The sequence below is a fragment of the Caloenas nicobarica genome, chromosome 3, assembly GCF_036013445.1.
Source record: "Caloenas nicobarica isolate bCalNic1 chromosome 3, bCalNic1.hap1, whole genome shotgun sequence".
NCBI lineage: Eukaryota > Metazoa > Chordata > Aves > Columbiformes > Columbidae > Caloenas > Caloenas nicobarica.
This window is the reverse complement of record NC_088247.1, coordinates 120,943,402-120,956,468: the sequence shown is the minus strand read 5'-3', so window position 1 is coordinate 120,956,468 and position 13,067 is coordinate 120,943,402. Positions and strand designations below refer to the sequence as shown.

Sequence of the window (13,067 nt, the reverse complement as noted above, 5' to 3'; positions counted from 1 at the left end):
TGGGTTTTGCCATTAACTTCTGTGGAAAGTGGGGCAATAAACAAAGGCTACGGACAGAGATGAAAGTGGTGATAAAAAGCCAGAACAATGGTTGGCTTTCATTCCCCGGGTCTTTCTCAATCCGTTTTGTGATGTCCTCGGTCGTCTTCTTCATTTCTTTTGTTTTTGTTTTCTCTTGAGTGCATGCTTTAACCATTAAAGTGCATGAAATGCTACCTAAGCTAAGTAGAAATGGTGAAGAAAATCAACTTAGAGATTTGCGATGTGAAAATCGCCCTTTCCCATTCCCTGTACTAAAGTCCTGTGCTATCCCAGCGCAGGATGTGTTGCTTGCTAGGTGCACCCCTTCTGCCCCGACTCTGAATTTCATGGAAGAATTCATTGAAAGAGTATTTGATTACTAACAGCTCTCAAGGGCTTTTTGTTCCTGTTGAAGCTGAATTGAGAAGTATTAAGTATCAGCTATTAAGTAGCAGGATATGACAACGGCATATTTTTTCCTTATGTGAAAATGAGTTATCTTCATAGAACTAGACAGGTTTGGGAAAACTGTTATGCCAAAGATTGGGAGCTAGTCTTTGTTAACTTGGAAAACTGTGGTGAAGGAGATAAATAATAAAAAGGGTGGTTTAGAATCTACTTTGCTCTTCCCACAAGAAATCAAATCTGGAATTTCATTTGGAAATTACTATCTGGGGCTGGCAGGTAACGGTGGTTTTCCCGGTGTCATCATCCAAGCGAAGTGACGTAGTGACTCCAAAGAGGAGAGTTGTTTAATAAGCATTAGGTGAACAGCTCCCCCTCCCAGCTCAAAATGAGTCCTTTTGGAGTAAAGGGTCATTTGTGGAGTAAGGAGCTGGGGGATTAGTGTGCGTTCAGCAGCTGTGCGGTTGGGTACGAGGAGGCAGCGGTGGCCTGGCGTGCAGGTGACATGTGCTGGGACGGGGGACCTACTCTTAACTCAGCTTGGAACACGTCGTTTCATTCACATACTGAGCATAATTAGCACCCACATGTAATTCTGGCCCTGCTGTCATGCGCGATAACCTCAATGTAATTAAGGAGGGCGTGTGAACCTAAAATTAATTGCTGCTCCTAAAAAGGCATATAGCTGAATCCTTGCGTTTCTTTCGGAGGAGGAAAGACAAGAGGGACGGTGACCACTTGAGCTTGTGACTTTTGCCGTGGAGTCTGAGGCGGCGATGGCCGGGGAGCCCACGTTAGCACAAAGGACGTTGTACACTTGCTGCTGGAACCAGGGTGTCCCGGGCTGAGAGTCTCCTTTGTTGCCAGAGAACTGCTGCAGCCAAACCACCACGAACCAGCCGGGGAGCCGCGCTGAATGCCCCACTGTTCACCGAGAAAGGAGCTGAAAGAAAAAGGCCCTTGAGCGGTGGAGGGGAGCGGGACAGTCGAGCAGACACGCAGGCCGTCGCTGTGCCGCAGTCTAGGGGCTTTACAAAGGCCTTGTGAAAGATCTGTCATTACCGAGTGGCCTTTGCATGAGATAACTGGAAATGCTGAGAATTCCGTGTGCAATCAAGTGTGATCTGTCCAGAAAACTATGAGCTGGAGCTCCTGAAAGCACAGGCCCAGTTACACAGACACGACAACACCTGACAGGGGTGGTTTTCTGTTGGATGTGTAATCGGTAAAATGCACAATCCTGCGCAGTTTATAGTAAAACTGTATTAAAGGTTTTTGGCGGGGGGGGCAGAACAGGAGATCATAAATATGATTTCTCATTTGCAGGGTTTGAATACTGGCTACGTTAGCAAACAGATAAACTATCATCCCAAATGGCATTGCACAGGAATCGTATTTGTTGTCCCTTGCAGAGACTGCAAACATCTCTGCCCTGAATATTGTCAAAATGACCAGGCATATGTTTCCAAGGATTGCTTTAGGTTTGGGGTTGGTCTCTTTAAGTTTTCTTGTCTCTTTTAGTTCTATCAGAACTAAGTTTTCAGGTAAAATAGCTGGAGAATTACAGACCAAAGAGAGAGCGAAGAAAGCGTGGTGGCAGGGTACAAAACCGATCTGCATTAGCACAGCGCTCTAATCGCAAGCAAGGGGTGACCTTATGCCTGCAAAGATTAAACTAAACAATGTGTCGTTACAATGAGCTTTAAGAGTTTATCTGAACAAAATAAATGCTGGCTGCCCAGATTTTTCTTGGAAAAAACCCCCATGGTTTAATAAAGATACCTAACTTAACGTAATGGCTTGGCAAACCCTTCAGAAAATCGGCCAGTGTGCAGAGCGCTCCCTTCTCAGATAATCTAAGGCAAGGCAGCCCCGTTACAGGCAATGAAACTACACAAGTGTACGGTGCCGAGGGCCTCGCTCCCGGGGATTTGTCTCTCAAATCCAGACCTGCTCCTTCATTCTTCTCAAATAACACCTTCTCTTTGGTTTCAGCTTCTTCACACTGACACTGTGTGTTGGGTTCAGCCATCCCCTTCCAAAAAAACCCAAAGTTCTTAGTGTTTGTTTTGTCCAGGCAGTGTTTCCAGTTTGTGAAAATACAATCTGATTATGATTTGTTTCCAGGAAAAAAGGAGAGTGAAAACATGGCTGTCTCCTCTGCAGTCAGCTAACTATCCTTTGCTTTGGGTGATAATTGTGCATCTGGTTTAGTGTCTTTCCATGGCCATTTCCAGGGAAACTGGACTTACTCCGGTAGTGCAGTGGCTGTTTTTTCAGGGTGTGTTCCTCCTTTGCAGATTGTCTGGCAATATAATGGAAGAGGCTGTTCTGCAATTGTGGATGTGACCGTACTTTCATTGCAATTTACCATGAGTAATACCCATTACGGAATGGCAATTAAGTAAGGCTCTGAATAAATAGGGGAGGTGTCTAGAAACATCAGATGTCTGTTCTGTTCTGAACTTCTGACCTTGCTGTTATTCTCATGCCTGCCCTACCTTTCAATGCTCGGTGTCTCGTGTTTAAATAAAAGTAATTCTTGGGACAGCAGCATCTGCACCCGCTCTCACCCTGTGCTGTGCCCTGCATGCTGGGGCTGCTGGGCGAAGTCTAACTGGATCCAGGCTCTAATCTTGAGCCCTAAGGAGAAGGGAAAGCTATTGCGGACTATTTTAGCCATGGCTGTGGAACTCTTTGCTCTCAGAGGTGAACTGCACCTCATTCCCTCCCGGTGTCTTCACGGGCTTCGCTCGCTCTGTGGGGTTTGAGTAGCGTTTCATCCTCGTGGCCTCACCTTGCAGGAAAGTGTTTCGCTTCTGCTCAAGGAAGTTGTTGTAGAAAATTGGTGATGCCTGCAGACAATTCCCTGACTGTTCCCCAGGTGACATCCTGGCCATCGTCACTTCTGTGGGTGTGCTGGTGTCTAGCAGCCTCTAATAGCAGGCGATGTGCTGGTTGCGTCTGGACATGGTTGTTCAAAAGTGTTGCCCGAGTCCTTACAGAACGAGTTCACAGAATGAGACATGGAAGTTAAGGCACATTTTGTCCATAAACCTGCTGCTGCTCACGTATCATTAAATCCTTCTCTATCTCTTCCCCAAATAAATATCTTGATAATGATGCCTGATAAGGTGTGTTATAAAATCCCATGACATAAATCCATATTTACTGGAACATTTACTGACATTTGCCAGCAGGTCGATGCTGATGATGCTCTGCGCCATTTGAAAGAAGCTTATATGTCCTCTGTGCCTGGGGCTAGTGGTGTTCCAGCCAGTTCCTCGCTGCACACACTTTTTTTCTGAGTAAAAGCAGCCACAAGTTGTCCTGGAGAGCAGACACCGCTTAAGGACACCCAATATGTCAAGTCTTTAGCTGTGCCATGTGTCCCGGCAGCGATGGAGCCTGGCTCTGCACCGGCTCCAGGACCGCTGCTCTCTTTAGGCTGGGTTTGGCAAAGCTGGGACCAGCACCCGCTGGTTGTAGCAACGCAGAATAAAACGGCAGCTGAAAAGGACTTTTCCCCGCTTTTCCCGAATGGCTCAGATGACGGGCCGGGGTGGTGTGATCTCTGCAGGTCGGTGCCTGGGACGGGGCTGTCCTTCACCTCCTCCAGCCCATTCCAGCGGTTTGCAAGTGCAGGTGTGTGAGTTAACCTGAAGCCAAACACCTTTTGTTTTCCGTGGTGCCTAAGTCAGCTCTGCCTTCTGCTTTAGCTACTCTTGCCAGGTTTAAAAACGTTTCCCTGGCACCAGCTGCAGGTCACTGTGGCTTCAGGAACACACGAATCAGGCGCACATAATCTGTGGAAGATGCCATAAATACATTTTCATGCCTGTGCGCACGTGTGTATCTGTGCAATTTGGCTATGAAGTGTGTAAGACGGGCATAAGCACATAAATACCCCTAGTGCAAAGAGCTTGTTCATGTGTGTAAAGCAAATGTACAATAGTTTTGTGCTTAACCAATACCTGAATGATTTTTAATGACATTAGTATTGTGTTAACAGACAATTGGGAGCATTGATCAGACACTCAGTTTTCAGAAGTTCTTGTGTTCTGCATTTCCTTTATTAATTGCCATATTTCATAGTCTGGTTTTTGTTGTTGTTGTTTTTTAAACAACAGCAACGTTGTTTCCCATTTTCAGGGAGGGGAAGGCCCAGAATACAGAGCTCGTGTGCAATGGGATTGAGGCGTCAGGGAAATTACTTTGATAAGGAGTGTTTGGGTGCTTCTTATATTGATCACACTGACCTGCTGATGTTTGGCACATAATTTGCTCAGTGTGCTAGAAATTAAAGTAAGTGCAGGTGAATTATTGGGAGCTCTGCTGGGTAACTTCAGCAGGAGCCGCACCTTTGGACCCGCGCAGAGCTCCTCGGTTTGCGCAGTCAATGCCCTGCACAATCTGTACAACTCCCAAGTCTGCTTTTAAGACTAGAAAAACAAGTGATGTTTCTGGATGCAGATACAGGTTGAAGGTGTTCAAAGTATAATTTTACCCAGCTAATTCCCTCAAATTTGCATCGGCTTTTAAATCTCAGAGAGATCTCCTAGAGTTTCAAACAAAGGGGTTTTTTTTTTCTGGTAATGCTTTGAAAGTTATTACATGGGCAGGAAATACTGTGCTGAAAAGGTACATTTTTTTCCCCTACTCTTGCATAACTCCAAAGACTAAAATGATTTTGCTTAAACATGCCACATTGTCCCACAAAAGCAGATCAGCAAATGACCTTTGGATTGGAATCAAACAGACCAGCAGGAAAACTTTGAGGTGAGGAATTAGAATGTATGTGCAACTTGTCTGTACCTCAGAAGTCCCACGAAAGCAGGTATGGCATGAAAAGAGTTATTATGTTGTTGTTTAAATTACCACATGGATTTATTTTAGAAAGAACTTTAATATACAGAGTGACCGATTGGAATGTATGTGTTAAAGTTGACGTAGTGGTTCGGTTTTCTGGAGCGTTTGTCCATCAAGCTCCCTGGTGAAGGCATCGATCGGTTCAGCACATCTCAAAAGATAACAACTCCAGGCCTTGAGCTGGAGCTCTGCATGATGGGCTTGCAGATTAGAGCCAGAGAAGATTAGGGATTTTTCCTCTAATGCTTCTTATTGGCAGTTTGTTTCAAATCTCATTAAAATTCATTCATTTTTAAAACTCCCTTCTTCGGAATAACTTTATGTTATAAATACCACAGTTTCCGTCAGTTATACAAGTAATTTTTATCGTCATCTACAATATTTTTACGGCTGTTATCCGTTCAGCTTTCATGTTTGGGGTTTAGCTGGGCCTGGCCTGCCTTACCTGTGGTATTGGGGCTTTTGTTGGGCAACCTGTCAGCGCGGCGCAGCGCGGCTGCCTCTGCGGTGCAGCAGCAACAGCAGTTATTGCGTGACCATGGAAACTGGGGGAACTAAACACATTGTTCACCAGGGCTGTGGAATCAGCCATGATTAATTCCTGATCAGCGCAGTGGTTGTTTAAGTACATGTTCTTCCATTTAAAATATTTAGGTGATAATGAAAATTATAATTTAACAGCAATTAATTATAATGATAACATCTCTTAGTACCGAGATTTAATATTTTGAAAGGATTAAATGCATTCATCCTAGATGTATTTATTTTCTATTCGTGCTTTTCTGTCATTAAAGTGAAATTAGATTTAAACACGAAACCAACAAAGGTTTGGCATTTCTTTCATCTACTCTCCTTTCTGACTGCAATGAGGTTTTTAAAGCAGCACGGTCAAAACATACCACAGTTTCGAGCGTTCTCTCGTGTAATGTCTCAACTGCTGCCTCAGATGAAAGAAAAGACCCCAGAGCTCTCGAGCAGCCCTCAGTGGGATTCCACAGGAACACCGGCACTTCAGTCTTGTGGCCTGTTTCAGGTTCCTAAAACAAGGGTTTTCCTCCTGTGGACAAGTGGGAATCCACTGTACAAACTCTTTTGTTCCGCTGGGTTTGCCGACCAGGGGCAGAAATAGGACGGAGCTCGCGTGGTGAGTACCTGGAGTGTTCCCCGCCGTGCCAAGCCTCGCGCTCCCTGGCGCGGCTCAGCAGACGCCGGTGGGGCGGGCGTGGAAAAGACCAGCACTGCCCACCCCCCCAGAAAGCCCTGGCACTTCCCTGCATTATGCGCAGAATGTTTTTTAAAGGAAATTGCAAAGACCCCGCAAGATCGCGCGTTCTCGAAATAGTGCGGTGACCTCAGGTTTGCATTGTTCTGCTGTGGGAATGTCACAGTCAGTGTCCTGGGACGGGCCGATGCTTTTTCCATGCTCTTTCACATTGAGTCATTTGTCTCTTACGCAAAGGGGAAAAACGGCAACAAGTGTAAACCACTAACACCAGATCAGCCATAAGGCATTTCTGTCCTTTTCTGTTAATGCTGACAGCACCAAGGTCCTTTTCGTGCTGTTTTTAAAAGGAGGGCCGTTTGAACTCTGTACTGAATGCTCCTTAGGCCATGAAGTTATTCCTTTATTCAACTATACTTGTGTTAGTTTGCTACAAAAGTGATTTTGTAACATTTGGGGGTGAGGCCTTGGTCCTCTTGAACGTTTTGCTCATCATGAACCTCGATAATGTGAGTGGTTCTGTTGAAAGCGGGGTGGCTGCCGGTGTTTAGAGCTGAGGATGGGTGTGGGTGTGTTTCCAGAGCAGCGCCTAGAAGTGTTAAATAACTTCAATCATCCACTAGGAAGGTTGCGTTTCTGTAGCTGCTTTGCATTTCGTACAGAAGAACAAGAAGTCAGCTGGTATCCCAGAGTACCTGAAAAAAACGCTGCTTGGTTAATGTTTCTGGAATGGGCCGTGTGACAGGGTGTTCTCCATTCTCATGGTGCGGGAGATACTCACAATTTTACCTTCAGTTTTCCTGAAGTTAAACAAGCAGTTCACGTAGCTTGCACCAGTGGAGGGACAGATGAGCACAGATTCTCTCTAAATCTGCTTAAATATGTCATTTTCGTCTTCTGAATTCTTCCACCAGTTTAGTCAGTTAAACCCAGATGACTTCTATGTTTCATTTATCCGCCGTGGGAGTCTTTACAGAAAGTTTTTGCAGATGAACATAATCATTCTACGTGAATCCAGAGCTGGCTTTCAGGAGGTTTATTTTTGTATTGCTGACACCAAAATGTCATAAACTCTGTGTAAAAATAAAGACAATGAAGGGGCCTGCCCTTCCACACCCCGTAATGCTTGGCTGGCTACCGGACATTGTTCTGTGCATCATTTCATTGTGTGAGTGAGGCTTAGTGACATCAAAGACAGAAAGCAGCAGAATTGGGGTTTCCACATGCCGCATTATGTAGCTTTCCCTTTTTTCTTTTCAGAGCATTTTCAGCAGTGAAAGTAGTCACATGCCGTAATGTTTAGTGGAGAAGGGTAGATATTTAATGGGATTTAGAAGCTGACCAGTGCTTCCTGGTAAAAGAGAATGGATTGCCGAACACACCCCCGACTTCTGAACAATAGTGTCTGTGGAGCAGAGTCGGGAAAGCGGCAAGGATTTTGCTCCAAATGAAAATCAGCAACTAAACACAGCAGGAATGAAATCACCTCGTTGCTTTGTCATCTTTCACATTCGCATTCAAGTTCTTGTCTAAGTCATGTTCGAGCACGTAAAAGCTTGGGTGTAATCTCACCGTTTTTGCTGGAGAAGTCACTCCACAGATTACTTTGTGCCATAAAATAACCATAACAAATACATCCTTCTTGCATCAAAACCATCAGCTGCAGTCATTCCTCCATGTTAAATTGTTCGCAATGAAGGAGATACTTTATTTTAAAGTTCACCTGTTGTTTCTACGCATGGACCTCCATGTATCCTGTTTTCCGTACAAGATGGGTTTAAGTTTGACTCTGCAGGTTTCATTCTAGGTCGTTGCTCGCCTCTGCACCTGTGTGTTACGCACTTCTGTCTTCTGCATTAAACCCATTTCTTTCCATTTTCATCAGCCCCTCTTTTCAGCCCTGACCCATCCTCTCTCCTTCCATCCTTTTCTTCTCCGTTGGGCGATTCTGATAGATTTTAATTCAGACTCACTGTGCATGCTTGTGCATTGTTCTCCCTGGGCTTCTCATCAGCACAGGTGCTAAGATGGCATGTACAGGCACCGTGTGAAAAGGCCGTGGTTTCCTGAGTGTTTATCCAAGCAGATGTTTCTCTCCTCAGCTGGTCCGGCACAGATACACAGAGGTGCTTTTTTCTCCTCTGTATTAGAATTCTGTCATGTTCAGTATCGGTCTCCTGTTGCTATAACAAACGGTGAAGATTATCACAGTTCACGAATTCGTGTTGTTCCCTGATAAAATCTTGTTTGATCCCCACACTCTGGTCCCAGCAGCTGATCTGCCGTTCTCTCGGGCACCTTTCTCTATTGAAAAACTTCCAAGCATGGTTGGAATTTGTGAAACTGTGAATATTACTGTCTGTTGAACTCCACATCCTCGCAGCTATGAGAAAACACAGAGTGATGTCCTGCACCCTGAAAAACCTGCAGTACTGGGGACGTTGTCCGGTGAAGGGAAGCTCTGTTTCTGTGGGCACGGTTACCCAGCGTGATGATCCGGGTGAAATGGGATCTGAGCGAGCGCGGTGTGCCTGGAGCAGCGCTCAGCCCATCTCTGATCAGGCCGCTCAGCACCGCCTCGCGTGGGGCGCACGCCGGCTGCGCTTTTTGCCAGAGCGAAAAAAAATAATAATTTTAAGCTGGAAAAATTACTTTCACGTGGTGATGAAAAAAAGACGTAAACCTGCAGGAGGCAGAAGTTTTGGAGTTGGGAGTTAAATCTCATCTTTAATTTGCCTTGCCCAAGGTAAGACAGGGATCCCCAGGCATGGATGGTGCAGAGTGCGGGGAGGATGTGGGTGCTGGGCTGTCCCAGGGCAGCAGTCCTGGGCACCCACTGCTCCTTTCAGCTTCCCTGGCGTGCTCTAATGTCGCTGTTTACTTCAGGAGCATTCCGGCTCCTTTGAGAGCCCCCCGGGCTGTTGATCTGAGCGGGCGCAGAGGCCTTTGCATTCCAGGGGCCGGCGGGAGCTGCTGCACGCTCCAAGTTGTTCTACCTGTGCTGGGCTGGCAGCAGCGTGCGCCAAACATATTTGCCGTTCGGTTTGAAACGGATTCAAGGTCAGTTTGTTGAAAATGTGGTTTGACCGGTATGGAGGGGAGCAGCTTGTCTTGCAGCTGTTTTTAGCACAGGGCAGCCGCACAGGTAACCTTTGCCACGGCAGCGAGGGCGCTGGGGCTGATAACGCTTTCTGGCATGTGGGAGCAGCCGCGGGGTCAGGGGGGCCCACGTTCCTCCCAGCCGGCTCCCGCAGCCCTGCATTTCCAGGGCAGTTATTAAGACACATTCTCCGTTATTCCGGCAGAGCTCTGCTGAGCTCACTCGGCGGAGCCGAGCGTGTGACAGAGGGAGGATGGGGCAGGCGACCCCCTCGTGCTCTCCCGCACGGGCATTCGGCAACTGACACTCTGCTCTTTCAGAAAGTTGACTATCTTTTTGTCAGGATTTTTTCTCATCAAATTCACAGAGGAAGGAATTACTCTTCTCAAGCAGGGAAGGGGCTAGATGCCTGTTCGTGAGCCCATCCAGCCCTGGTTTATTCGCATTTCAGTGTACAAACTGTGGTTTATTTACTAAACTCCCAGACAAAGTCAGTCCTTGATTTATCTCAATCACGGAGCCGCTGTATGCTAGCAGTATTGTCATGGGGGTTTCCGCATAAAGGAAATTTCCTTCCCAGTGTTGCTTCAAGATAAGTTGGATTCTCTTATTATCAATACTGCTGTTGGAGCAGCTTCCGTTTCCCTGCTGTGCGTGTTTTGCATGTTGCACATTTCTCTTTACCCTTGGGAAACAAATGTTTTCACAAGCTGTAGGACGCTTGGAGCTCCACCCATATCCTCTAGTTTTAATTAATCTTCAAAATCTAAAACTGTGTTTTTGAAAATCTGAAGGACGTTTGTCAAAACGATCACATGAGATTCATAAATAACGCTTCAGGGCCCGTTGCTGCTGTGAAATCCCTGGTATCATCACTGAGGGCCGCACCCGGCCGTACTAGGTAGGTTTTTACACAGCACTGCGTGTTAAAAGAATCATGTAGCCGAATTGCCAGAGCTGTAAGTACCGCTTTTCTGTATGCATGTTTCTTTGTCTGAAACATATAACCAAAATTCATTGGTTCTAATCCTGTGTGTGTTTTAACCTGAAACCCCAGAGCCAAAAAATGCAGTTTATCAGTTTGAAAGGGTTGGTAAAAGTGTTGCAAAAACCTGCAGTCATTGTGCAACACCATGTAGAAATAATCAGGAGAGGTTTTAACACGACCAGCCCCAGCCACGCAACTTTCAAACGGGCTTGTTTTGCTTTCCCACGTCGTGGGAACACCGGGAGTTAGGCGACGCGGGGGCAAGAACGGCTGCGCCTTTCTGTCGCTGATAATGTCAGCAGCAGTGAAGTCGCTCGCACAGGCAAAGAGGTGGCGGTAGGCTCAGCATGTGGAGCTAGCGCTCCAACCATCGCAGCTGTGGTCTCGGTAGAGGTTTTCACACTGTTTTTATCTGCTGGCGCGAGCAGGGAGGAGGACGAGGCTGCAGAGGATGGGTGGGGATCAGGTGAGAGGAGCGAAGACGAAAAACCACCCGGGTCCTTCAACCTCTTGCCGTAAACAGGAAAGCGGGGACCACAGAGAGTGAGACAGAGGAACCGGGAGAGGCAGCAGCTGCCTTTGAACTAAATAAAGAATACACACATGATGGCACTGAGGATCAGCTCCCAAGGCACAGCGCGCCTGCAGCTAGACGGGGAGCGCCTGCAGGCACCCTCACCGGTAATTCCGTGTGCTTAGGGATGCTGAGGCAACCAGAAGGAAAAGGAGGCGCTGGAACTTTCTCAGTTTTTTTCTCCCGAATCCCCACTGCCTGGAGAATCCGCTTTCACGTCCTGGATTGTGTGGGCACCGTCCGCAGGATGAACCCGTCTTCCCCCTCCCCAAAGGGCTGCCGGAGCCGCTCACCTGGTGACTTGTGTTCAACAACAGAAGATCCTGAGCTGGTATCAGTTAATACAACGGCACCAAGGTTTTCGCAGCCTGACTTGGCACACCACCGCGTTTCCCACGTCATGTCTTCAATCTGTTCAAAACTAGGCTCCGAGCCTTCATCTTCTTTAACTAAAGCCGCATGGACGTTCTTCTCCCACCCATCACTTTTATCATGATCCCAAATTGGGAGGATTGTTGATAACTGTAACTTTTGACCAAAGATTTTGCAATGGATGGCTTCAGGATGATATTTGATATAATTTGATTTTCTGTGCCCAACTCTATTTTTAGGGTTCTGCCCATCCGTATTTCCCTTCAGAATGACTGTAACCACAGGGATCTCTGAATGTTTGCTTCTGTAGAGAGACTACAGTGATTAAATAAACAAACTTGCTGAGCTGTTTTGGGGCTTGTTCAAGCTGGTGAAGGGAGATGTGGGAATTTCTGTTGGATTTTCTTTAAAAAGCGCCAACTATTGCGAAGTTTCTGTTCTGTGACCCATTTCAAGAACTAAAAGCATGGATTACTAGACAAGCAGATATGCAGATACAGCATTCCCAGGAACTTTCTATAAATAGTTCATAAAATACATATTTAAGGTTAGACACTATATTTAAACCATTACTTGGATAGACAACTGTTTTTGCGAGTCAGATGCATTGGGTTTTTTCTTCTTTGGTCAAAGATTGAAAAAGGGCTGTTGTTACACCACTGGTACGAGTTGCAACACGGTTAGGAGATGCTGCAGCTTCTGACTGCAAAGATGATGTCCTGCCATGTGGGCTGCTGAGAATAAATTCAGAAGTACACGGGAGGAACTGAAATCTTAGGGTGGAGTTTCTGCAACTGGGCAAACCGCCGCTGAAGTCGCACCCTGTCACATTCCTCCGCCTTACCACCCACCATTCTACTACCTGATTTCTTTTCTTACTATGTTTTTTCTTTCACGTGTTCCGCAACTTTCTATTCTCTTCAGCCTCAGCTTCTGTGTTATTCCCTGTCACCAGGATGAGGCGTTCGCTGCCGTCCCCAACTGCTGAAACCCTGGGCAGTCAAATACAAGTGCGGTGTTGATCTGCACCGTTAGTAGCGTTTTCTGTGTTTCAGATGATGAACTCAGAGATTTTCAGAGCTGGACATTTTACATTTTGGTTTAGGATTTACTAGTCTTCATGTGCTGTTTCTGAATGTGCCAACGCCTTCAAAGAGAGTGATGCAAGGTTTAAAAATGCAATGCAGCCCGCTTTCATTCACACGTCTAACTGTGGACTTAGGAGTCCAAGTTCGAGCACCTGTGTTTTCACAGATTCGGTCTGTAGTCATTCCCAGCTCAGCGAAATGACGTTTTGCTAACAAGGAACGGCTTCATCCAAAGCCCTTGGCGGAAGATTTTTAACCACAGAGAAGTCTAATGTTTTCTGTTGGAGAGTTCTGGGCTTGGCAGGTCGCTGTTTCGGAGTTCCTCAATTAATGTGGGCTGCGTGAGCCTGTGCATTAAGAGAGCTCTTGTAGCCAATGTTTTAGTGTATAAACACTTGTGAAAGACTCTGGGAAGGGGAGGTGGAAAG

General features: G+C 46.4%; 1 protein-coding gene across 5 annotated transcripts in view; it reads left to right on the top strand.

Moving 5' to 3' along the window:
- The window catches only part of SPTBN1 (spectrin beta, non-erythrocytic 1), a 114,683-nt gene that overhangs the window by 53,378 nt on the left and 48,238 nt on the right, over window positions 1–13,067 (top strand). The window lies entirely within an intron of this gene.